Genomic DNA, 27694 nt, shown 5'->3' with positions numbered 1-27694 from the left:
GAGCAATTGGAGCAGCATTTCCATCACTGCCATTGTTTATCGCGCCTCTCGGATTTTGCTTCCCTCCCTGGCTAGGCTGTGTGCTCTGCAGCTGCTGCTGCAGACTGTGGAAAGCTTCAGCGCACAGTGCCTATATACGATTTGAATCAACCCCAAGGCGAGAGGTCGTATGAATCGACAACTTGGAGCGCACTGAAAGCTTGAAACAAAAGGAGCATTTAAAACAGGTAATCCTGCGAAACACGCCAAGATGGCGGCAGTATCGCGTACGGAAAGGATTACCATTAACCTGATTACCCTTTTTACTGTCATGGCTTTCTCGCGCCCTCAACACTCTAAACGCTCTGACTTCGATCAAATGAAGATAGATTTTCGTATTTTTTTAGGTTACAGGTGTTCTTTGCACATGAGGTAACTTGCCTTAAATACTGACAACTTGCAATGATAAATGATAAATTTAGGCATGTAGTGCTACAGGATGTACAATACATTATGCGTGACGCTGAGGTTAAGTATCGGCTTTTTCCCCAGCAAGCTTTATTAACATAGTTATAGCGATGGTAGTAACGTTTGCAGTGTGAAAGTATACTGCGTAAGCTAAACAAACGTACAAGACAACGTGGCCCTTTATTTACGGTAAAGAGCTTAAACACGTAAATATGCACTGTTGTCAATGTAGAAGGCCCTAAACTGAAGCAAAGATGGCGTATCTGTAGTGTCACTGAAGAAGATAAAAACAACACAAAAACAACACGCACCGTTTTTGTCTAGTCATACCTCTGTGTATACATACACACAGCTGTGAAGTTGATAAAGGCCTCAAGTGCCGCTTGTGATAATGGCGGTGTGAATGGGGCCGCGACGCGATAACAGATGCAAACAGAGAGAGACAGAGCGGGATGTATATCCATCGTCGCTGTTTGCACAGCCATACAAGTTGCCGCATTGTTGGATGCGATAAGACTCAAGTGTCTCCTCGCCCTCCCCCCCTCACTCCCTCTACACACACACACATAAACCTTTTCATTTATGTTTTTCTACACGCGATAAAACTGGCCGAATACTCGATGTACAGATCTCGCCTTACGGTTGGTCGCCGTAACTTCGTTCTTCTGCCCTGCCTGGTACCATAGCCTCCGATATGCCCCGATCTCGGAGGCAATACCAGGACCGTACACTGTCCACGGGAGGTGAAACTATGGCATTCAAGCCAGCACAAAATTATGCGTAGTAGTAGTAGTAGTAGTAGTAGTAGTAGTAGTAGTAGTAGTAGTAGTAGTAGTAGTAGTAGTAGTAGTAGTAGTAGTAGTAGTACAGTCTGGGTCAGAACTATTTAGGCCACAGCCAAAGCGTGCGCGAACTTTCAGTTTGTTTTAGCGCAGGCACAAACGACAGGATAGGGAAGGAACGTGATACAACACAGAGGTTATTTGTGTGATGCTAAGAAGTAATACAAAATCTTGGCAGGAAGTTACAGCGCACGGTCAGCTCTAACGTCCCTATTCAAACCCGTGCGAAACGCCAAATTCCCTCACATGGCCAAATTCCCTCACACTGGAGCGATTCGAATAAAGCCGGCATGCTCAAATTTTATTTTTTCGCCAATTTTCTTTTTTTTTCCAGCCTTTCATTAGTCCATCTAATGAAATACATTGTACTTATTTCAACTTTCTGTTAAATAATTTGCGGGAAAGTTTCAAGTTTTGCTTACATCTTATTAAATGTTTCGTTTATCTGCTTGCTTCTTTCAGCAGCCGGCTTAACTTTGGCATGCATTGTTTTGCTAAGCAAGTAGAAGTATCCGGCCTCGACCATGATGTCTATCACTAGTCATTTATACTTTAAAAGTTAGTTGCGTTTAAAAGAAAATAAAACTGCATACTACCAAATGCTAGGAGCAGAAGCAAGACCTATGGCCTCAAGTTTTTTTTTTTTCTAGAAATCGCCGATAATCAGCAGAGGGGAAAAAAATGCAGTTCTCCAGATTTACCGCTCAGTGAATGCAAACCAACAGACACTGCAATTGCGTAAATTATCGCTATAGCGTCTAACCAGGGAAAACGAGTAATGTGTTAGATTACAGTAATATGTGAAACACTAGCTTACGTCGTCAACGCGAGCCTTTTAAAAGTTCTATTGGCGAACTAGCGGTACATTTCAGAGTCAAGTTTCGTTCGCTTCAAAAAAACCTGGTAGGGAGATTTCATTGTAAAGTACTTTGATCTAATATTCAAAATATTTAGCAAATAAACAACCAAATAAATAAGCAAGCCCTGATAGAATCATTTCACAGTAGTTATGCACTTGCACCTTAATATTCAAAATAATGTGCAAACAAATAAATAAACGAACGAAATAAGCTAAAGATATATCCGTTTTATCTTGGCAACAACGTTGTCGACATAATACCAAGAAATTTCCGCAGTACTGTCGATGTGACTGTGTGCTGTGTGTGATAGGCATGACATCAAATGTGCACTTTGTAACGTGGCATCTGATTCTAAACAAAATCATTCTATGTAATGATGCCCGTGGACCTTAAGATTCAATAAAATATACAAACAAATAAGTAAACTGACGACGTAAGTGAATACCCAAAGAATATATCAAGGTATATCTCGGTATCATCTTGGCAACAACGCTGTAGATATATGTAGGTATTCTCGAAAATATACAAACACATAAACAAGCGATTGAAATAAACTTAATATGGCGTACATTCATACATCGTACTTTCAGCATATAAATTCCTATTCGTTGCCCTTTACTAATGACAAAGTATCCCAGGTAAGTGAGTGAAATACATTGTACTTATTTCAACTTTCTGTTAAATAATTTGCGGGAAAGTTTCGAGTTTTGCTTACATCTTATTAAATGTTTCGTTTATCTGCTTGCTTCTTTCAGCAGCCGGCTTAACTTTGGCATGCAATGTAGAAGGCCCTAAACTGAAGCAAAGATGGCGTATCTGCTGTGTCACTGAAGAAGATACAAACAACACAAAAACAACACGCACCGTTTTTGTCTAGTCATACCTATGGGTATACACACAGCTGTGAAGTTGATAAAGGCCTCAAGTGCCGCTTGTGATAATGGCGGTGTGAATGGGGCCGCGACGCGACCCCATTCATAATGGGTCTAGTCAGTGCGCCGACTCCAAGTTTCTAAGTTATCAGTTTTTTGTTACAGTTTCTTAAGGTTCGGTTTTTATCGATATACATTTTCACTGTAAAATCTATCGGTTCATCTACTTCGTCCTTTGCTATAGTTACAAGCACAGCAGCGTTAAAGTTCGCCTGTACAACAGCACTGCGACAGTCCTCTTGCGACAGCGAGCTCCGGATAACACTCGCTGTTTTACGACTTACAAAGACGCTCGCCAAATCACGACTCTTGTTTTATTGTTGTCAACTCCCTTTCGTTGTTGTTTTTTTCTTTCCCCGCGGTGAATCCACATGTTCCTCGCATCGCACACGAGCGAGCCAGCGTGTCATTGATTCGAAAGCGAAGCGGCACCGTGACGCAACCAAGCAGCAACCTACACCACGGCTCGCTTCACGTTGTAACCCGACGACCTTTTAAAGCGAGCGCGCTGCGCGCCTCTCCTCTTCCTACTTCCCCCCTCCCTTCCAAACGCTCCCTTCTCCCAAAAAAACTTCTCCCGCGCCCTCCCCAGCGGGCCCTTTCCCTTTGCTCCCCAATTTCCTCCCTCCCTTCCCGACGCACGCTATCCCCTTTCCCCCAAAAATTCTGCCACGCCATCCCCAGTGAGCCCTTTCCCTCTGCTCCCCAATTTGCTCCCTCCATCACCGACGCGCCCTTCCCTCTGCGATGTCCAACGCGCCCGTGCCAATTTCCCCCCTCCCTTGATTGCCAGCGCACCTCTCCCTAGTTTTTCCCCTTCCTCCCCCAACGCATCCTTACCTTCTCTCCCCGATTTTCTGCCTCCCTCCATTTCCGACGCGCTCCTCCCACGCCAGGAGGAGCGCGGAAATGTCAGACGATCACAGGAGAAAAACATTTCTTCTTCGCCGCGGCCTCCAAACGCCCACGCGGTCATTCTCTCGCGCCGCGATATTACCATATTTTTTCACCAACAGTCCGGGGGAAACAGAGAGAGAGAGAGAAAACAGAAATAAGCGAAACAACGTTTGTTGTAGAGACACGTTGCAGAAAGTCGGAATGAGCTGACATTCGTGAAGTACACTCTTGTTAAAGGCCGGAGCATTGATGCCTCTACTTTTTCTGATAATTTTATAACTTTGAGCGGTATTATTAATTTCATTTCACTATTGTTCAATACTCACTGTTCACTATTGTTCAATCATTGGTCAACTATTGACCAATATATTGCACAATATATGCACAAGCAGCATTTGCGTAGCGAGCGTAGCATATCTTTTAAAGCTTACTGATACTTTGACTTCGCAGACCGTGCATTATCACGTGTAGTACGAGTTGCTGCCACAGGAGAGTGAATTAATCAGAAACATTGTTACCGCACTCGAGATTTCCCACTTCACTTTCCCTGTTCAGTAAAGTTTTCAGCAAAGGTCAGTCAACTCAAGCGCTGCGCCTCAGTAAACAATTAAAATACTCGCCTTAGCACGAGGTCAAGGGTTCGAACCCCGCCGCGTCAGCCGTATTTCGATGGGGACTGAATGCAAATAACACTCGTGTATTGCGCTTTTGGGTGCGCGTTAGAGAATCCCAAATGGTCAAAATTAATCCGAATCCCTCATAACCCACCACGCAGCTTCGGGTCGGTAAACCGCACAATTGTCTGTAACACAACTAAAATATATTGCAAGCTAACAGTGTGGTTTAATACATTCGAGACCGTATAAACACGACACTTACTTTTTTTACAGCCCGCAAAGCGTAAAAGAAGAAAGAAAAAAAAACTGTCACTACGCTCAACCATCTACGTACTGTAGCCCAGAAAACGCGGTACGTCTTCTTTCTGTTCAGTTTTCGATTCCTCGCCAGCATCTGTAGCTAACCGAAAGGCCAAGTACGACGACTCCCTACTATACCCGCACGCACAAAGCGCACGCACATTCACGGCCGTATTACGATCGGCAACGTTGGCCCATCGGCCGATCTTTTACGACCTACTCTATAGGACGACGGCCAACGGTCGGCGCGGGGTTGCTCCGTGTTCCCTCGGCAGTCCCACTTACGTTTCGCCCTATACCCTTTCGCCCTCTTTCTTGCTTTTTGTTTTTTTCTTTCTTCGTTGGTCCCGCATCCCCGACTGCCAAACTCTTGTGTTCGTTCCGCCGTCCCGACTCTTCCATCTCGGCATGTAAATGTCATAGCTGCATCTGTCTCGTCCTCCTCGGCCCGTAATTCCCTCATTACGGCTGAATGCCACCGCCACAAAGACACCCACAACGCTGCCCTTGGGATGCTGCCGGCAGCTGAATAGAGGAACACGGTCTTGCCAGTCGTGTAGCCCACGTACTGATAAAATATGGTCTCGTGTGTTGCAACTTATAATACAACCATATAGTGGTGATTACTCTTTTATACACTGAATACTGAACACGCGTTCTTACAGGGTGTGCAGAGGAATGAGCTTGGACATTTCGAGGATCAAGTATTGTAGAAGACTATTCGAAGAAAAAACATCAAGTGCTGCTCGACAGAAAATGTAGCGGTGATGGCACGACGGCGGCTCGACGCCGAAGACGCGAGGACCACGATGGCACGGTGATGACCGACATGACCATGACGAAGGCTATAGCGACGCGACTACCGTGACGGTATCATTGAAAATGACGACGATTATGATGACATGACAGGATCGACTATGATGATGATGTTGACGACGAAGGTATGGTGACACAACGACGATGATGGTATGATGACAATGAGACACGATGACGACACAATTACGATTATGGTATTAATGACGGTGACGACGATGCTATGGCGAGCAGACTACGGTGATCGTAACGATGACAATGATGATGGTATTATGACAACGACGCCACGATGACGATGACGGTGTTAAGACACGACTACGATGGCGGAAATGACGGCGACGACGTTTAAAGCAATATGACGACGTCACAATAGCCAACAAGTCGCGCAATCGGCGTCGAATGTGAATTGGAACAAAGAACGTGCTGTGCTCTGGTGGCAACTCCTTGCGAGAACGGACCATGACAATGAAGAAAATTATGAGTGAAACAAGCGACGAAACCGAAGAAAATACGATGACAGATCGTCAACAGCTATCACTGTGTGAGCAAATAGGTTCGTGCCGAACTACGCTAGGAGACGGAAGTTTCATAAAAGTGAAAGTTGTCATTCACCCGAATCTTGCACGAAGATACAAAAAAGAAGAAGAAGAAAAAGAACGCGAGGCTTACTTCTAATGAAAGCTTCGCAGTTGAGTGAGGTAGTTGGGGGAGCTCCTTCTACAGCTATCGCTACACTTACAGCTATCACTACGGCTATCGCTGCACTGAGGTCTATCACTGTAGAACAATTTATTTTTTCCAATTCGAGCCGGTTGACATGAAGAGGCGCATTCAAGGTATTTCGATTTAACGCGCTTTTCTTCGGCCTATATACCCAACCAGTGCGACTGGCGAAATATGTACAATTTGCTCTTTCAGGAGCTGATTGTGATCGTGTTCTTCGTTGTGCACTTATTTTGCTCGCGGTGTTAGTTCACACTGACCTTCATGTACATTCTGGTTTTCCTTGTCATGAGGGTTATATATATATATATATATATATATATATATATATATATATAAACGATAGAAGAAGGGGGAAGCGAGGGGCTCGATTTTGTTATATATATATATATATATATATATATATATATATATATATCTCCCTGAGCAGTTTACTGCCCATATTGTTACGTAATAACATTGTATCGTAATAGAACTTTCCCTTTGGTATCGATTTTCTGTTCCATTCTCCTCGCCAACTCCCATCTGACCTTTTTCTTACCCTTTCTTTTTCCTTTACTCCATCTGGCATCTCGACCCACACGAAGATGTTTTAACTTCATGACTGGTCAGCAACATCTTTAGTTTTTTTTTATTCCTACAACGTTTATACTGTCTCAGCGACGTTCACAATCCCGTTATCGCTTTCTCGAAAACTGGGCGTCGCACCTTCACGCTCTGCTGTACAAATAACACCGTGTTTCAGCTACCGCCACTTGCTAAAGGCCTTCGTTTTTAACATTTCACGCACCGCTGGCTGTACAACAACCACCCACGCGATCTCTCCTCTTTCTCTCTCTCTCTCTCTTTTTCCGCCCGCTGCAAACGCGCCTTTCTTAACGCCGCAAGGAACGGAAGGTCACGAACGAAGCGCCCGTGGGACGCTCGAAAGGGCACTGCGGCGGTGGCGATGAATTTTGTAGAGAGGCGCAGGAACGTACTTGAAGTTTACGAATTCGCCCGCATTCGGAATTCTAGGACTTGGAGTGCTACTTGGCATTCCCGTTCTTGTCACCGTCGGCCTTCGTGCATTATACTTTGGAGAGCTATAGCTTGAGTTCTCATATTTGGATCGTCATTTGACATACACGTACTCCCGTTTATAACGCGCTGGTTGGCGTTATACACGCAGCTTTGTTCATTTGCAGTTCGTGTGTCATCACACAAAGATGCAGTTTTTTATTTTCTATGCTTGAGTCACCTAGTATCGTCACGTTCCTGTTTGGTACCCTGATTTGAGTTTCAGTTGCTGCTTTGTGTATTTATTTTAACTGCTAGCGTGCGTACTTATCATTGGAGTGTCATCTGGCATTGTTGCAGTCCCATCTCGCACCCTAGTTAGCGTAATACCTGAAATTTAATATCCAGTTCGTGGGCAGTCAGTTTACACTGTAATTGGGGTTCCTGTAATTGCGCCATCTGACATTCCTGTGTTGTCGTTTCAACTGCTCCCGTTTTGTACCGTAGCTTCGGTTCTATAGTTGGAGTGCCATTTGTATTTGTCCTGTATTTTTAAATAAATGTAATAATAATTTCGCATTCTTCTTTTGTCATCTGGTATGCAAGTTCATGTTCTCAAACTTACATTGTCATTATATGTATTCGCGTGCTCTCGTATGCTCGCATAATTAAACATCCACTGCCGTTTGATATTCGTGTGTTGTCGTTTGGCACGTTACTTTGAATTGTTAAACATGTAAATTATCACGTGGAAACGCCACACAGTAGGTGAAAGAGAGTAAATCAGCAAACATCTGCCGTTGACCTTCGTTCGACGGTATGTCGAGTATTCCGTACATTTATTCTCCAAGCACTTCTGAGTACTTCATTGTCTTTTTGCGGAGACTGCAGACAACAGTTAGGAACCATTTACACTTAAACAAGGTGTAATAAACACTGCACGCATCCTCGTATTTTTGTCTAACTTCCTCGTCTAACGTCTAACTTCCTAAACATGACGTATAAGTCGAAAGTGGGGCAATCTACTAGACACCCATGCGATACCAGGCAGTCTAGATTACAACTAAGCGCAACTTTGCGTAAATGTTAGGACCAACCAGAAGACCAACGTCATCCCTAGTAATTTCGCACCAGTTTTTACGGCGTTATTCTAGTTCAGTTCTGTTATTTTAGCTAGACATTCTTCAATGGTGCTTCAAATATTTATAAAAAAGTCATTTATTGTTATTACTGCGCAACCACGGATAAACGCAAAGCCAAATGTTCAGAATAAATATCCACATGTTACGCCCGAAACGACCGTATAGCGCGGTCAGCTTCGAAAATAGCGTGGCCCCTGCTCTGAAGGCTTTCCCAGTACTAGAATTAGAAAACAGCTCGTGTAAAGTGACGAGAGAACCGTGCATAGAAAAAAAAAGAAGAAATATCGTATCCAACGAGCCTCCAAACCAAACGAACAAATGACTAATAATAATAATAATAATAAAGCTGTATCAGGGCGTCGGCAGGTTTTCAGTTTTGAATGCATGTCGGAGGCTCGTGGTCTGTCGTCATAGGACTGTTAAACGCGCGGTATGGCTTGGGTCATTACTGAAACGTTCACGACCGAAGACATAAAGAAACACAAACACACGTGCTTTCACGCCTGCAAACACACGCACACCACACATGCGCGCAACACCCTTCTGCTATTGGACAGACGAGGGAGAGAGAGAGAGAGCAGACGACAAGGGATCGTCTGCTTTCCCCTTTTTTTTTGTATATTTTTAACGTACGCGGCTGCAACAGCAGAACCAACGTGCAAAGTAAACAAACCTTTCGAGTTTGAGCCTGTCCACGATGAGCATGTAAAACTCGGTCTCCCGTGATTTCTCTTGACGTCCATTTTTCATCCTTTCTTTCGTTTTCTCTTGCGGTTTGGCGCTTCTTTCACTTTATTTCTACTTTTTGCCCCTTCTGTTGACGCTGCCTAGTTTCCACAACTTTACTGCCCCTTTAAACATTCTGGCACGTTTGTCTATCTTTCTTTCGTGCGTTCGTTCTTTCGCTTAAACTTTGGCATTGCATCGTCGTCACTCACTCATCGAGTTGTCTGCTACAGCAACAAGTGCACTTGGCTTACAGCGACCTCGTCAGGACGTTCGTCATCCATGTCAACGCCGAAGCGCTGCCTGACGGGATGCGTCTGTGGATTCAGGAACGCGCTGCATTCTTGACGCCTCTTTTGGCCCGCAGTCGTCTTGCATTTCCATTGACGTTCGCACGAACCAGGACCGAACTAACCAAGAGGCACGCGCACCAAGAAGAAATGTAGCAACGGCTGTCTAAGATACGATAGAACTAAGACTTGCCCCAAGTTGAGCTAACGGTAACAGCATGCCATGAGATATATTTGGCTTGTCCGCATAACATATTACTATTTATGGGATGCCGAAATACCAGAGATGCAGATGTCAACAGCAGCACTAGTGGCGGCTTCTTCCGACGTGAAGCTCAACGAGAGTGCGTAAAGATATGGCAATGAAAGGGTACGTGCAACTTGGCCGGCAGCGCAACGGAGACCTCAGCAACATAATAATATATCTACAGTGGCCTTTTTCCTTCGACTAGTACAGCAGGACAAACAACATCGTTTCTGGCGCTTTGTAGTTGGACTAACGGCCGCAAGGTGTCGCTACCATCACTGTTGCTGATTTCCACCCACAGGCTCAAACTTTCTATTTACTAAAGTATGCTCATTATTCAAACATAGTTTGAGACAATCATCTTGAAGGTACAAGTAAAGGTTTATCTCTCCTAGTTTCCGACTTCAGTGGCACTCAAGTAAGGTTCTTGTGGCGAGTTTATGTGAAGTTACAAGTTTATTGAGATTGAAGTTTTAGACTGCTTCTTTCAGAATACCGGAAAATAGGACGCAAGCAAACTGCGCGCCGCCTGTCACTTGGTATAGGTGAGAATCACTCTTTAGCACGACGTCTTCTGGAGAGATTTCAAACTGGAGCATATGGCGCCAGCGTTCTTTGACATGCTCGACTCTATTTTCGTTGAACTAATAAATACTTTCATGGCTTTCTTGCGTTTCTTCCGCGTTTTTTTTTTTTCATTTTTATTATTTCTTCAACACATAATGCGTTCATCGAGTTGAGTAAATACTGATACCATCTGGGGTGTCCCGCGCTCACGCACTTCTGCTATGGCGTTTGCAACTTCTCCTCGCTCGAACAGACGTCACCGGTTAATTCCGTTTCACGTATTTTTAGCCGCACTCCGGGTCGGGGGAGCGAAACGTCGTACCACAACAACAAAAGTATTGGATAGTGGACAACCAAAAGTAAAGCACTGCGCAAACGGGGAAAGTGCGCAGAGTTAGGTGAAGTGGAAACACCAGAAGGCACTAACCCGCGACTTCGAGTGTTTCATAGCCGGAGCAGACGACATCGCCGTTCTTGCAGACGACATGCACAAGCACGTCTCGTCTGCAAGAAGAAGAAGAAGAAGAAGAAGAAGAAGAAGAAGAAGAAGAAGAAGAAGAAGAAGAAGAAGAAGAAGGGAAAAAAGACAGTTTACGAAAAAGAACACGAGCGGCCTTGACCGGAAAAGTTGTGCGCCGAGCTCCTCCGAAACGTTATGAGAAGCAGCAAAGCGTATATACTCATTCTTGGAGCTATATAGAGCGACCCTTTAAAGAAGTTGACCTTTATACCCATTTATGGCCGGGAATGACCTTCGAGGGTCCCCAAAGCCCGTTCGTTTCTTGCTCCCTTCTTCGAAGCATCGTAAGCGGGAACAAAAAGCAGCACAATGAGGGCGACCTCGCGCTCGCTAAATAAAGCGTTCTTATTGGCCCATGCCAGCCTTAAGTTTAGGCCATCTCATCTTGCTTTTATTCTTTCACGTGTGTTTAGCATCCGCTTCAAGGGTGTCGTCTTCTGCGCGCGTGCGTTGTTGTCTGCTTTCCGTTCACAGACGATCTTCCCGTCGTCTGCTTCTCCCGTTTCATCGTCACGGCCGGCTTATGTCCTTGTTATCCCTCTGAAATAGGACGTCGCCGTATCCCGTTAAGGGGATATTCTTTCGTTTTCTCATCCCTGCATCCTGCTATATTTCACGGTGTTTTGGAAACGAAGTTTGTATAACGAGAGACCTTACGGCTTACAAAACATATCAGCCGTCACCCCCCCCCCCTTGAAAAGGCGCCGTGAAGATGCGGGGCGATTAAGGTAATTTGCACGAATTACCAGCAGGGGCATAAGCTGCTTTTGTCAAGTTTTCCATTAAAAAAAAAGAAAACAACAAAAAGTGTTTTCATTACCCTCTCGGGTAACCCGAGAGTAATCTTTAGCCTGCGCAGACCGCTAGATGTGCATGCCTGAAAGATGTCTTCTCTCTGACGTATCCTGGGCGTCCGGTTTAGGTTATCCGGTTTCGGTTCCGACCCACGTCTCATCCGCCTACTTTTATTTTTTTAACTTTCCTCTACGATTTCTTGCCGAAGCACAGAGTAACCAGCCCCGTCCTCCCCACTTCGTCTTGTAAGTTAGAATATATTAAGAAGCAAAAAGCCACAGATTTTTCATTATGATGATGATGATGATGATGAAGATGAAGCCGACACGCCGACGACGATATACAGTATGTGTGGGATTTTAGATAACACAATCTAAAAAGGCATAGCTTCCCATTTCTCGCACGTTAAAAAAAAAACAGAAAAAAAAACAGGTAAAAGGTACACAAAGGCACAGAAACTTAATGTGCAATGCAGAATGTGCAAGGTTAAATGTGGCAGTCTTTTAACATGATGTGGTGACTGCACCAAATATTTAGGCCATCAGTCTTTTAACATGATGTGGTGACTGCACCAAATATTTAGGCCATGCTTCTAGTGTTGTTGGTGCAGTATGATCCCACTGGCATGCTTTGTTTTTTTTTTTTTTATGCGTATATAGCGTTTGGTTGTTTTCTTATATGTTATTTTGATCTGGTTCTCTCATTTCTATTTCTTTCCTGGGTATAGAGTGTGGGGCTTTCTATACCTTCGCATTTTTCTTCAATTAATAAATAAATGAACACAAATACACAGCAGCTAGCACTGTAACAAACACTTTAATCAAGAAGCAATGAATAAATAACAATGCTGAGGCAACTTGCGCAGTGTCATTACTCTGCGTTTAACAGGACTGGTCGATTGGTGATAACAAAGAACGGAAGACATTAATTAAGTCAATCAATTCATTTAAGCCCGCGCGGCCAGACCAGCAAGACGATTCTTTTGTAGAAAACAAATACGATTAAAGTGAGACAAAGATCGCTGGAAAAAAATCTATATTCAACTAAAGCAATTTTGTTCGTCGCTCAGAACCGAAAAGTCAGACAAAATTTTATAGTTCGAATCGCACGGTCTGCCACCACGCACCGCAGTCTCCAACGTCTGGACAAGGATGCCATCAATTACAAACATCTTTCAATGTTTCGCATAGTGGGAGGGCGCGGGGGGGGGGGGGTACAAACTGCTCAACGTCGAAATGCGGTATACTCGGCAGAAGAGGCCAACACTGACCATGTCTGAGTGAAATCTTAACGCTCTCGCGAGTAGTCGAAGACAATCTTCTTTTATTAGCAAATGAGTGCTCAGGCTCGCCTTTTTATATCTCTCTGTCGAAAACATCTCCTTATTGGTACCTCTAGAAAACAAACTACTTCCCATAACCCTTCGCAAAAGTCCAGTTTCAGCAAAACGGCCATAAAATCGAATAGCTATACTGCAGACTTCCATGCTATTGGGCTTAAATTCTAGAAATGCTCGCCTTCGTTCTAGTTTTGGTCGTGTTCGCGCAAGGTGCAATGACTTCTTGGCGTCTTGCCGAAACATAAACACGCAGGCCGACCCCGGAAAAGTCAAACGTACGAAAGTGCAGTTGCCGTTTCGTGAAAGAAATATCGCACAGAGACTCGAAAACAGTTAGCTTGATATACGATTCGTCAGCGAAAAAGCTATATACAGTCCGATAATGCAGCAAACACGCATTTTAAACAAAGTAGAAAACGCAAAGAACCACCAAAGCAGAGAGGCCAGAACATGTAGACCACGATAGTGATGATTAGTGTGATGGTAATGATGAATTAAAACAAAATGTTGGAAGGAAGCATTTAATGAACCAGCCAAAAATCAAAAAAGGAATTGAAGAAAAAAAAGATAAAGAAAAGGAAGAAAGAATAAGAAAGTATAAGCCCCGCAGCAAACGCAGAAATAATAAATAAACATAATACACACATAATACACCGACTAGTGCACCTATAGTAAATAGTAAATCTATTAGTGATAGTAGAATAATAGATTAGCAATAATGTAAACTGCAACTATACCGTATGTTAGTGATAACGTCAAGCACCGAAGCCGAACTCCCAGTATAGCCACGCACTAACGTTGCACCACGATTTATGATTACAGAAACACTTCACCAAACAACCTAACTCACTTGAACTTCCAATACGTGAAATTGACACGACATGATAAAAAGAAACTAAAGAAAACGATAAAGAACCGTGGGTTGAAGACACTACCAACAGTCCTCAAAAACTACAAATTCTTTTGAAAATTCGGGAAAGCCGAAATCAAAGCGAATATTTTTATTCAAGTCACTCCTACATCATGAGCCCCATAGGTCGCTGGATATCTTACGTACTAAATAAATTATTTCGCTTTTTTTTATTATTTAGAATCATTATCAACATTGAACAGAGAACGCAAGGGAGATCAACACCCTCTCCCGGTGACCTACAATCACCCCTGTCTTGTCACCCGACAACACCGCATGCCTGCATATTTCCGTATCTCATGACTCCATTTAATCCTTTGTCATCTTTTTTATTCGCTTCGTTTCCCTCGGCACCCTCTCTGTTATTCTAACAGACTACACCGTTGATAAGCTCCACGCATTATCTGAACAGCGCAAACTCCATGCCTGTCTTTTAAATATAGAATATCAACTACCCGAGTTCGTTAATCCATGTCACCGCTCTGCAGTCCCTTAAAAAAACTTTCGCTTCATCGCTTGTTACGCGCTGCTTAGTTGTCCTTTGAAATGCAATTTTCTTATCCCCTGAATGTCAGCCCATGAGATAGGACTCATGCAAAGCACACTTTTCAGTGAAATCCATAAGCCGCCTTTCATTATACCATCGGCCGCTTGCCAGACGTGTTCCGGCCCACTTTTTTATTCTCCTACAAATTTCTTTCTCATAATTCGGGTCGCTGTGGTTATTTCGTCCTAATAAACGTACTAATCACCGCTTCAAGAAGCTGGCTAGCGATCTCGAACACTCGTATTCCCAGGGCTCATATATATATATATAGGAACGAGAAGACAGGAAACCATAGAGTGAATGAATGAATAAACCTTCATTAGAAGCAGTGACTTATCAGTCGAGGTGGAGAGACCGATTTTTATTAGTCATATGATAAGAAGCACACAAATACATCAGCCTTGGTGTCATTGTTGTTGTCATATATATATATATATATATATATATATATATATATATATATATATATACAGAAATACCAAGATTAAAAGTGTTACGCAGTCTCACGATCCCTGCTTCCTCGAAAATAAAGCTATATATTTCCAGCAAAACAAAGATTAAAAGTGCTACGCAGTCCCACGATCTCTGCTCCCACGGCGCACGTGTTGGGCTATGTTTAGAACAACGCTGGAATCTATAGTCGCAAGCTCTCTATAACAAGTGACGTCAAGGCCATTTTTAATCGGTCGCGAGCGCCAATCGGAGCCTGTTGCGACATGTCCGTAAAGCACGTCGCTGTGAGCCGTTGTCTAAAGATAGCGGGGCGCCCCAGAAAAGGAAAGTCGGATTAAATCTTCAGAACAGCCGATGAGGAAGCTAGGAGATGATAATATAAAAAGACAGACGCGAGAATAGAGGAAGCGAGCGAAACGCGAGGGAGAAGGCGATGAAAGAACGGAAGCGACAATCACAATACGGATATATATATATATATATATATATATATATATATATATATGAGAGCATTAGCTTGACCGTAGACGTGTAACCCGGGCAAAGTAACGGATTACCGAAGAGGTGGGCGGCACCCCTAACGTTTGTAGAGTCATCTTGTGGAGTTCAACTAACACAAGGCGATTATTGCAGAGACGAACCATACTTAACTGCCGGTGCAAAGTGCCGGTAACGACCGAATCGCTTACACGTTGATGATGAGTTTTCCCTTCGACAAAACACTCACGCCACACACACGAACATTTCATGCTCGTTGTAGTTGGACAAATCGTCACGAGATATCTCTACCAGCTTTGCTATACTGACGTCCACGGTTCAGGTATAACCCGGCAGTCCGCAAATCGTAATAAGGTATCGGACAAGTTAAAGCTCTCTGCTGAGTACAATTTGGTAAAGCAAGTAAAACATCGCATGATTCCACATATCGGAGGACACATATGACGCACAAGAGGCTTCAGACAAGGCGCTTCGCCAACCAATGCAAACTCTAATTTGCTTCGCAAATAAGAAAAAATTAGAAATACGAGATAAGCGAACAGTTCGTTGAAAGTAATAACAAAACATGCGCGTTTTTCTTGCCGGTCCGGCAATAACAGACGACAAAGGCACGCCTTGCGTCGTTCCCTTCTACGTGTCGCCTGCTTCCACGCACTTCGTAGTTTGCCGAGCATGAACCAAATTCCCCATCAGCATGCCACTGTAAGCCCAAAATCTCCCAATCATAAGTATTTACTGCCCAAAACCGGGCAAAGCAGTATAAATAAATACGACTTGAAACCAAGTAACAACATGGGGGCAAAAGAAACAACGCCTTAGGTGTACAGGACGTACTGCTGGGGACACACACACGTCACTAGTGTTTGTCGTCTGCCGTACGTCTTGTTATAAAGTGCGCAGCACTAGCGCGCGTCGTCTGCAGCATGTGCCGGTCTTAAAAGGTCTTCTTTCTTAATTCACACAATTTAAGTACGCAGAAACCGGCCACAAGTTATCCCTCCGTTAAAACAAACGACAGAATAGTATAGTAATCCACTGAACTATCTGGGCCACAGCTATAAGACGAGTTTGAACAGCTGAACTGAGACACGGGACAGAGGGCGACGGACAGGGACGTCGCTAAACTCGTCGCTGAATCTGCGCATAAAACAAAATAATTCAGCTCAAGACTAGCTAAACGAGGGGATAAATTTAGGGATACCGGGAGCGAAAACGAGACGGCTACACCGCCCCAGGAAGTGAGGCGGGACTCGTGTAATGTCATCGTTCACGCGGGAGGAGAAGGCGCAGCGGGAGAGAAGAAATCGGGAAGATGGGAAAGGAGGATAGCGGAGGCGCTTCCCGCTTCTTTTACCCATGACCTTTCCAGCCGGTGCCACTCGGAGCGAGATCCGAGTCAGCGGGCGAGGAGGGAACTGCCTGCGGCCGCTAAGCGACCGAAGGCCACGCCGATCTCCTTGGATCCTCCCCCCCCCCCCCCCCCCCCCCCGCACCAGGTCGAAAAAGAGCGCGCGCTCAGCTGACGTCACCACCGATTGTGCGTTTCGATTTCCGGGCCGGTCTTGTTGCATGCCGACAGACCTTGTTGTCGCCGACGGCGATGACGGTTCCCTGGGGCTGACTTCGTCGGTTACGCACTTTGCTCACACCGCGACTTACTTTCTGACTGTCGGTGCAGACGTCACGACGCTGACGATTCCTGTCGTTTGCGCGACGTTATCGTCCGCGTCGCTCGTGATTCGGTCTTGAGATTTAGGGAAGCCCTTGACCACTTGCCGGCCGAGCTTGTTGCTGACGGCAGCGAGTGACGTTCCCTATATGCTGCTGCTGTCGTTTGCCTTCTTGGGAGTTGTGGTTGGTGCGTTGACGTCGGTGATGACGTATTAATGTTGGCAGCTCTTAATTGGTGACCTTGAGGTAGATGTGGCTGAAAGCGTTGTCGCGTCCGCAATGATTCAGTTCGCGTTGTTTGGTGCAGATCCTAATTCGTACAGCTCTGGTCACCGAGATATTGCCAATTAACTGCAAATAAACGTCTTTATTTCGTCCGCTTTAAATATGCCTTTCCTCGGGTGAAGCTTACAGAATAACAATTGTTTCTATTGCGGAGTCGGGCCAGTCGGAAACAAAACTAAAACTTTCCCACAGCCTCCAGATTTTAGAACGGAATTCTGAGAATAAAGAACGCGCTCTCTGCAGTCACCAGATTTTGACTTTTTCGTTCACATGCAACAGGTTTTATTCAAATCGATTCAGTAGTTTCGCAGCGTTCTGGTTTTCGTGTGTACTTGAATAACACACATGAAACACCCAAGCTAGAGGGTTAAAGTTATATCTTCCTCCTATATCTCGTTTTTTTTTTTTTTTTTGCGGGTGTGTGTGTGTGTGTGTGTGTGTGTGTGTGTGTGTGTGTGTGTGTGTGTGGAAAATGGAAAGAGCAATGTTTTCCGTTTTACGTGTTTGCATTCGTGACAAAAAGAGGAAACGTCCTATTAAGGACAACATGCCGCCGATGTAGGAGTCGAACGCAGAACTGTTGCGCACTGGTAGAGCTGCAGTAGCAAGGTTTACATTTGCTACGGCAACTGCTCTTTCCCTTTCTCCACTTCAGTTCTTTGGATATGTACACATTGCCGGGAATAAAATGTTTGTGGAGCACAGATTTCGCGGGAAAAACGAAATTTCGTCGCTACCCGGTAGCACAGATTCCAACTTACTGCACGGTACACAACGTAGTGCTTCTACTCCATCGCAGAATTCACCATTACCGTCGGGACAAAAAGTACCAGGACAGAGGCGAAAGGCAAACGTTCGTGGACTTGTGGCCCACATACCTTTGTCCCGCACTGTGCACTTTTGGACGGGAAGGCGGTGTGTCGTCCACTTGCCACCGTTGGCGCACTGTACTTTCTTCCAGTAATTTTCACATTCCGTTTGTTATGGGGGTTAATAAAAAAAAACGTGAAATCATTGCCCCTTATACTAGATATAGAAAGACGATGGTATTAGAAGTCACACGCAGGCAGGTTGCGTTTTAGTTGAGATTAAAAGAAGTGGAGACAGGTAAGACACGTAATGCAAGGAACACGGTTAGAGCAGTACAGCAAGTGGAGAGAGGATAAACGTTATCGAAGGCGGCAGAGAATTAATTGATGCGACAAAATGTGAAAATTTTCTATTTTGTGACATTCAAAGCTTCAGTCAAGAACATGCGGTTTGCCCAAGCCCGTGGAACATGTAGATCTTTGAGAAAGGATGTCATCTTAGCAGCTGTAGTTGAACAGAATGATGATGAATATGACTACGTCCGGGACGACGACAAGCACTATGTACATTTCTCCTCAAACTGCTGACTTCGCTGGTGGTTACTTCAAGGACATAGTGAGTGTGCGACTTTGTTTACAATGTGTACGACTTCACGCCGAAACATATCCACACTGCCGGCACATTTTGCATGTTGCTCACGTGTCTCCCAGTTGTTCATTCAAGCGTATGCAGTCAGTGTCGTGGTACGCGTATTAACCAGCAAATAGGACACACATTAAACAAACTCCTTAAGAAATGTCGAGCGCAGTGGCTCTGACGGTCGAAGTATCCCAAACTGACCAAAGATACTTTCGCTTCAGTACATTGAGTTCACCCGGGGCTGCTCGCAAGTGGAACTCTCGTCACTAAATTACTTCGGCTAATGATGCCTGACTATAGGATGCAAGGCAGCGCAGGGGACACGGTTACTAACACGGTATTTTTATACTTAACGTAATCAAACGTTGAAAACTTTCTTTCAGATCATTTTTTGCAATTACTTCCAAGATTGCAGTCTGCCTGGGTTGGAGACTAAACGAAGGCCAATTTTATCGTTTATGTATTGTTTGCCACGACAGAGTGCAAGTAGCTAGAACGAATTAGGATGATCGAAGCGGGACTCCTGGGCACTGCCATGTTGTTACGAAATCTTGGTACAACCGGCGCAAGCCGTCCCGGTAAACTTGCCGGACCGAGAGTCCGGTAAACACCACACATACACAGCCGTGCCATCCAGTATCAGTACCGGTAGGAATACCATCATTACGTTATTTCTTTCTTCAAGACAATCCTAAATATCTCGGGAGAGCATGGCTAAAGGCGGACAGTTGTCTGACTGGGGCCGTCCCGGTAAACAGGTAGCATTCGAAGGAAAAGAGCTTCACTAAAATGTCATTGAGCTAACACTGCGTAATTAATAAGTAAGTCTGGTTACGGCTGCTTGTACATAACGCCTCATCCACTCTACCTGACAGCAAGTGGATGCGTACGAGGCGCATGTAATATGTCATCTCAGTGCCAAACTAAATAACGTATTCGTATTCTCGTGGTCAAGGGCTCGCGAAAATATTCATGCTCGTTCCTATCCATATTAAGGTAACAACAGCTTTGCCGCGAAAGCAAACGAGGGTCGGGAAAGAAAAAAGAAAAATTTTGGCACCAGCAGTCACACCTGGATATCGTTGAATACTACAGCTGTGACAATTAGCGCATACCTTACTGTTATAATGTGACGCTCGCCATAATTACTTACGCGTGTTTTCCTGCAACTATTGTTGTTTTTTTCACAGCAGTTTATTTTTGTCTTGCGCAATCCCTTGACAACAAGGTAGCAAACAAAGCAGAATCGGTATTGCTAGTAAGATCTTGTTGACAGATCCACCTTCACTTGTATTGTAATGATTGTTTTTGCTTCGCTTGAGAACACAGTGAAGCGATTACTGCCCAAGTGATATCAACGTGAATCGCCAGATAAATCGTCGCCCAAAAAGTCAATTATTCGGGAAACAAGATTACATCAAAATATTACGTTATCATGACAGACGACTTTTTCGCTAGATCAAAAACAGGTGCTTCAAAACACGGCATACTTATCAGCCCGACATAATATCAGCAGGTTGTGGTAAAATGTTATGGCTATAACTTATCCTATTGGGCGTACTCAAACTCCTTTACACGTTACGTGAAATACACGATTCGCCCAATATGATATGAAATCAACCGCAACTATTTCGAAAAGAAGAATACTTACGTGCATGTCGTGGTGTGATCAGTCGAACCTCGATATAACGAAGTTCTACTTGCAGCAAAAAACTTCGTTATATCGCAAATTTCGGTAATTCGGGGTTTCGTTAATTCGATGGAACTAAGATCCGGAAATAAAAACACTTTGTTACACCGCGAATTTCGTTAAATCGAGGCACGTTATATCGAGGTTTGACTGTTACTAGTATGCTGTCCCAGTGAAAAGTTGTTTGTAAGGATCACAAAAGGCTTTGGCGTACTACTTTTGCGAATCACTACTTTTTTGGACGAGGCTTTACCTGGCCATTCAGGTTGATAGCTCTTGGGTGGTCATGACTTCAGAGTGTTTTCAAAAGATATGAAATCAGTTAGGTTCCGCACTTATATCTATAGCGTAAGTCCTTAAGCAAGAGGAGTTATTACACCACGGAAGGGAATATGCTTCACCTTATTGGTCATATCTGCCCTATTGAGGCACACGTTCGAATGAGACCATTACATCCACAAAGCGAAAATGTAGTTTTAAAACTGCGCACATCATTTGCTTGGTATGTTGCATACAATTATGATTATTTCTCTATTGTTGCGGTTTATTTTACATTCGCATGTCAAGGAACAGATACAAACAAAAAGTATTTCCACTGACAAGGAAACAAACAAGAAAAAAAAACGAAACCGAAAGAACTAACAATCACGGTGGCCTGCTGCGCATGCCCTCACATTCCAAGAATCTGAGTTCCCTATCAGATAGGGTAACCGACGGTTTACTCACATACCCGCTTCACATACCTGCTCAGATACCCGCTTTTCAGCAGTATCACTGCTGAAAAGCGAGACAGAGTTGCCGTCATACCATACATGCACGGCGTGTCCCATCGCATCAAGAAAGTAGGACAACGTGTAAATGTTCAGGTTGTTTTCAGTGCTCCTGAGAAGTTGTCCCAGGTGGCAAGAAGGACCTGTCCAGTTAAGAGACGCGGAATGCAATGTAACGTCAAACACAGAAAACCAAAGCTCGTAGACTGTGTTCAGGGCGTCGTCTACAGGATTCCCTTGTCATGCGGTGAGTGCTACGTGGGACAGACGGGCAGGTGCCTTAACGAGCACTTACGTGAACACGCCAATAATGTCCGAAATGGAAGGGAAGGTTTTCTGGCCCAACACGTTAGCCCGTGTGGGTGTACCCCGGAGTTCGAGCACATCACAGTTATCTACGAGATGAGGGTCATATGAGCAAGAACGTTTAATCAGCGAGGCAGCTCAGATGGTAAGGGAAAGAAGCGTGTGTGTGATTAAACCGTCGGTTACTCTATCTGACAGGGAACTCAGATTCTTGGAATGTGAGGGCATGCGCAGCAGGGGCCACCGTGATTGTTAGTTCTTTCGGTTTCGTTTTTTTTTTTCTTGTTTGTTTCCTTGTCAGTGGAAATACTTTTTCTTTGTATCTGTTCCTTGACATGCATATATAAAGCACGTCTGTCAATGAAATTTACATGAGCAACCACGGAAGGGCCGATAATATATGTTATCACACATCACTAAGGCCTTTCTACCGGTACGAAAAAAAAAAGAAAAACCATTGGTAGTGAACCTGCACTTACACACTAGCATAAAATGCGAAGCTGTGTATTTAGAGGCCTTCTATGAGTCTGACGATGGTTGTAATTGCCATAACATAAACGCAAAAACACGACAGACCGGCGACAACAAAAGCCACAGGCGTCAAATACAGTGAGCGAATGCAACAAGAACCACGGTTCCCACAATAACCGCAACCACACTTACTACTTACTACAAAAATAAAATTTAATGACCCGTTCTTTTTTTTTTTTTCCTTTCTCACTCTGCTGCCAGCTCCACTGCGTTTGTCGTACAAACGACCTGCAGGCAACGTTGGCGACGCATAATGGTGTAAGCCAGGATATCGTTTCGCAACGGTTTGCGACACTATATATAATGACTCGCCGTAATCGAGACGCTAATGAAAAAACGGGCTTTCGTAAGCGGCCGCCCTCGCGGCTTCAAACAGCTTCTGGAGTGGATTTGGCTAGCGGCTCGAATGCCCCTACATCGCCTTCGATGTTTGCATTTGCCTCAGTTCTCGTAGGTAGCTAGCGGTGCATAAACTTGCACGTAACGATTACTAAGATGAAAAACTAAAACTCCGAATTCATTCAGCAGTGTGGAAACCGAGGGTATAGTACGTGAGATTTTTTTTTTTTCTGACTTGACATGGCTTCGCTAACAAAAAACATAACGTGGCTCGTTTAATTGTTTCGTCGGGACACCAGCTGTGTTCTGCGCTTGCCTCGAGATATTCCGTAGCAGTGCATTCATGTGGTTAACGTTCGCAACTGATGCATCAAATTCGAGGAATCACGACATTTAATATTGACTGTCTCAGTAAATCAATGACATTTGATTACTTTTTTAGGCCGTCCGTAAACGTATCACAGTTTACGGAATACCGGTGACATGGGTGATAGCGTCCTCTTGCAGCGTTCTTTTTTTTTTTTTCTATGTCATTGTGTAGCGTCATCGTTCCCACAGAAGCAAAACAAAAAAAAAAGAAGAAAAAGAAACTATTTCGCTGATGATGGTTGCTGCCAACACCTTTTCACGCAGTACTTAGGGAGGACATGGTGATTGCAATTATAAGTCTGTTTACTTTGTAGTTTATGCCAGCGTCACAAGATGACCTCACGAGCACTGTTGTGCACTTACGTGCCTGCAGATTTTTTTTTTTTTTTTTTTTGCTATTGCGTCAAATGTCACACGTGTACGGACATGGTGAAACTTTCTAATACTGCTGTAACAGTCACCATGGAGCGTTATTTTAAAAAATACAACAACGGCTTCTTTGTATAACGTTCTGGAAAACAGCCGAATGACAGCATCCGAAAAGGCAAAACTGAGACTGATCAATCCCAAATGAAAAATTGGCAATGACAATTGTCATCGCCAATTTGTGAGTTGGAAATGATCAATTCGCTTCATGAGGAAAAAAGTTATTGCAAGAAGTGACAAGAAGAGCGAGAGAGAGAAAAGCCAATGGGCCGAAGTGTACAGGAATCCGTGTACCGGTAGCGTTTGGTTTACTTCTAAATAGGAAATATTATTGCCTGCGGAACCGGCTATTTTTTCATATATTTATAATGAAAGGACTCTCCCGTATGTGTTTGTCAATTACTGCGCTGCTGCAGTGATTTATTTCTCCTCACGTGATAATTTCATCCATTTAACCTATTATCATAGTGGGGAGGCCCGTGACACGTTCTTCTTGCCACCGTTTCTAATTAATCACGTTTTCTAATTAATCACGTTAAGTTAACCTGCGACCTTCGACGAAAAGAAAGATTTGTAAGTAAGTGCCAACGCCTGATTGAGTGGTTGATATTGAGTGATTGATCGACAAATCTATTATTCGATTTACTGACCGTCATTGATTGATTGGTCCATTGGTTCACTGATTGACTGATTAATTGATTGACTGACTGGTTGTTGCACTTAAGAATTTTCTGTGACAGCACTGTACTCACACGTTCACCGCAGACGCAGTGATTTCTGCCATGTAAAGCTAGTTAGCCACATTCTATAGTTAATCAATGAATAAATGAATGACCGCGGATAATAAATACATTATTTAACAGCCCTAAGGTCTTAGTCCTGGCGCACGCATACATTATAAACGAAATAATAATACTACTAATAATAATAATGACAATATTAAACTTAGATTTGATTCCCCCTAGAGAAATGGCATATGAGAAAGAGGACAGAAAAAACTGTCCCTCAGTTTAGGCACTTCGATGTAATCCCATGCCAGGTTGGCGATAATATTGCGTTCTTGCAAGTTCTGTGTTCGAGAAGGTGCTGACGACAAATACATATCGCAGATTCTTTTTGTTCAAGATTAGGGCCTCAATCCCGAAATCAGCTTGTATTTAGAACGTTGAAGGATGTACCGTCTCTGTACGGTCGCCTTCATTGTATGCTTCAATTGATCAGGATCTTTATTTTCTTTTTACTGAAACAAACGACTGGCGACGATCATGGTAGCTAGGCCCAATATTATTCAGTAGACGTTCTGAATTATAGTTCTGACAGTTAATACGCTTTCAGCCATTATAAGTGTACATGAGCCCTCTAATATAAAAACAAAAAAAGAAACCTGACACGAATACTCGTACCTAATATCGTCAGACACGCATCGTTAGTCTAAAAAATTACATCAAGCGCAAGCCGATTCACTGCGAACAGATAATGCCTCGGCAAGATCAGCTGATCTATAGCGAACAAATAGAAATATCGTGCTGCTAGTTCGCCCGAAGTAAGCTTTCGGATATACGGATAATATGCCGATCCGCAGCATTCACGCGAACATTGGAGTCCTTTGAATAGCCCATAAGCCGGAGAGAACATTTCAAAAGTACCTTTAAAAGATATATTTTTGTTAAAATTCTGTCTTCAACAGAGGCAGCCAGAACAGAAAGTGAAAATGCAGTGTTGGCAAATTAGCGGGAAACTCGCTAAATTTAGCGACTTTTTAGTTACCTGAACGACAACTTTGCCTTTTTGGAGTATTGGCGACTATTCTATAGATTTTTTTGTTGTTGTTGTTGTTGTTTAGTGGCCTATATGGCCGGTAAATTGCCCTAGTAAAATTTCTCAAGGTTCTGCTGCGTCTAACGCCTCGCCTTCATTTAATCCCAGGGGAGATATAAGTGCCTCCATTTGTTGTATATACTTCTAAAAACATACCGAAGAGCTTCTAGCAGTGATCCATCTAGGTGCATCAAAGCTTCTTTTATAAGCAAAGCGCAATCTTAATCAAAACGTGATACCGTTTTAGGAAATTGTGGAAATTTTAGGGAATTTCACATTCGACGACTGACTCGCTACAGCAGGAGGCAATTCAAATATAGTTTAAAGAATAACAAGGAAGACATGTAGGAACAAGTAAAACGTAAGCCCAATTTCCAGCAAATCCACCGTCATCGTCATCACCTAGTGACCCTGAAGAAATAATGTACATTTAAGTGCATCTTCAAAAAACATTCTACTGAAGTCAAGGAAAAGTCAGTAGAAACCCAATGGTATCTCTATAGCGATTTTTGTAAGGATAGCTTTCGCTAATGATTGAGTTTTTTGGGTCGCGACCTCGCGAGTCTGTCCAAAAGAAAGCTACCAACACTTCTAAAAGCACGACTAAAGCACGTATGGAATCGGCTGCTCGATTCTACGCGTCGGCGTCTCGTGCGATTACGAGGACTCCAAGGATTACAACGCGAAATCAGAGCAACCGTAAAGCAAAAAAGTACAGTCAACCAGAAATCTTTACGGACCGTTGGATCCAAGAAAAAAAAAGCTAATATCCGAATATCCGAAAGAAACTGCCTGGGAACACAACCTGGTATTTCCATTTCCAACCTGCACAAGTACATGTGAACAGCACAGTGCTGAAAGGTTTAACAGGCTACAGTCCCAAACAGCTCAGATATTCACCGTCTCCTCTGATTCCGCGTTCCGTAAACTTTTGCGGTTGACTGTACGTAGAAAGATATTGCGCGACCAGAGAACTTGCGACACCTGCAGGCCAATTGCAATGAAACAGTCACCATATCGAATTTGATCACCACGCATCAATAGAAGGACACGACCAACTTCTTGAAAAAAAAAAAAAACGACTTTCCTATCTCCGAAACCGATCAGGGGTACCCTAGGAACGAAACATGCTGCTTCGTACATCTCGGAAGGGCAGAATTAGGACCTTTTAGCTGACCTAAGAATCAGGCGGCGTAAAAGACGTTAACCTTTCTTCGTCTTTTTTATCGTCGTTTCTTTTCCAGCGACTCCCGAATCCAACGATAAATTGTTTGTCGATTCCCAGTGCTTCGCGCGACGTTACGCTCAGAAATAACGCCTCCGAATACACCGAGCTTAAACCGTTAAACTTATACGTGAGTAAGGCGGATGCGAAACTGGAATTACGGACGAACCAAAACTGGGGAAAAACGGAAGAGTCGCAATACCGGCGGAAAGGAAGCTGACCCGAACTTCCCGTTCGTTGTTCGTTTACCCTCGGCTAAACGCGGATATTTCTCAGAGGGAAACCAATACAGCAGTTTCCGCCGCTTAGAGATCTTACCTGCCAGGAAGGAAAGTGACTATCGCAGGAGTCAGAAAGACGACAAAAGACCATCAATAAGCTCGCGAGAGCTGAAACACTAGGTATTGTTTCACATCTTTCTCTCTTGGGGCGTGTTCGCGTAGTATCAGTAGCGTCGCAGCCAGCGCAACGGGCAGAAAGCAGTGGAAAAGGAAAGCCAGGGGAAGAAAAGGGAGGTTTCGCAGTGGTGGTTTTCGAGGGTAGAAGAACGCGGCGGCTACACAGGCAAGCACACAGACCATGCGGGAAAGGCCGACTATCAGGCAGAGCATGCCGGACCGAGCAGCCGAAGACGACGATCAGAGGGTAGGGGGTCCATTCGGGCGAGTAAAACTTTCGGGAGGCCGAAAATTCGGTCACCCTAAGGAAGCCGGTTTCTCATGGGGAACGAAGGAACGTGCCGTGCTTTAGAAAAGGGGGAAAAGCTCACCTGCATGGGCAGCGCGTGGTGGAGCAGGGGCGTTCCGAAGATGAACAACAAGCTCGCGCGTCGGTCGGTCGGGGCGGGCGGCCGCCGAAAACACAGACACCACGCAGAACAGAGGCACAGACCGGCGGGCAGGCCCCGACCCAACCGCGGGCTGCTTTCTCGCTAGCCTGTGCCCCCTCCCCTGGAGACCAGGGTCCCGTTGCCACGGCGACGGGCCGGAAAACGGCATGACGTCATCCGCGACGTCATTCGCGGCGGCTGGCAAGGCGCGTGGCCGCCGACGTCACTACTACTACCACCACCAACGGAACCGATCCTGGCGCCGCATCGGGGAAGGAGTCGGAAACGAGGCACCAAATCGCGCGTGGCTTCCGAGGACCGCGCCGCGTTGAGGATTTCGGAGGTCATGCGTTATGCCGCAGTAATGGAAGAGTGCGGAGAGGGAAAGAGGAGTCCCTATTTTTAGCCAGACGGGAAAGACGTGCGGGGTTCGGTCTATCTCTTTCTGCGTCGTTCGCGCCGAGCGAAACAGACGCGGTTGTGAGACAGCCGATGAGGGAAACACTCCCTTTTCCTCTTTCA

At 44.4% G+C, this 27694-nt stretch overlaps 1 protein-coding gene across 5 annotated transcripts in view; it reads right to left on the bottom strand.

Annotated features, from left to right (window-relative positions):
* The window catches only part of LOC119433776 (treacle protein-like), a 135583-nt gene extending 108279 nt beyond the window's left edge, over positions 1-27304 (bottom strand). For all 5 annotated transcript variants that reach the window (XM_049659131.1, XM_049659130.1, XM_037701026.2 and 2 more), the window contains exon 1: positions 27113-27304. The gene's annotated coding sequence lies outside the window, so the exon portion shown is untranslated. The remainder of the gene's footprint in view (positions 1-27112) is intronic.
* Between the last annotated feature and the right edge of the window lie 390 nt (positions 27305-27694).

Source organism: Dermacentor silvarum, chromosome 11 (genome assembly GCF_013339745.2).
Source record: "Dermacentor silvarum isolate Dsil-2018 chromosome 11, BIME_Dsil_1.4, whole genome shotgun sequence".
NCBI classification, from domain to species: Eukaryota; Metazoa; Arthropoda; class Arachnida; order Ixodida; family Ixodidae; genus Dermacentor; species Dermacentor silvarum.
This window is presented reverse-complemented; position numbering and strand designations above follow the sequence as displayed.